Raw genomic sequence first — 336 nt, 5'->3', positions numbered from 1 at the left:
AGTAGTAATATAGTAGTAGTAATAAGAATAATAATAATAATAACAGCATTAGTATTAATAATAATAATAAGAAGAATACAAAAAGTCAATAATAAAAAACCCATCTCTTTCTCTCTCTTGTTCTCGTTGCTTCTTCCTTCTTCTTTCTCTGTCTGCTTCGTCTCCATTCTTTCTCCTCTCCAATTCTTCCCCAAACCCATCTCTTATAACCCTAAACCCAAACTCACGGCAACAAGAATGGTAGGTCGGCAACGAGGACGGCGACGAGTACGACAACGAGTACGGCTTCCATCTTTCTCCTCTCATTTCTTCCCCAAACCCATCTCTTAGAACCCT

This window comes from Sesamum indicum, unplaced genomic scaffold, assembly GCF_000512975.1.
Source record: "Sesamum indicum cultivar Zhongzhi No. 13 unplaced genomic scaffold, S_indicum_v1.0 scaffold00163, whole genome shotgun sequence".
Classification (NCBI taxonomy): Eukaryota; Viridiplantae; Streptophyta; class Magnoliopsida; order Lamiales; family Pedaliaceae; genus Sesamum; species Sesamum indicum.
This window is presented reverse-complemented; position numbering follows the sequence as displayed.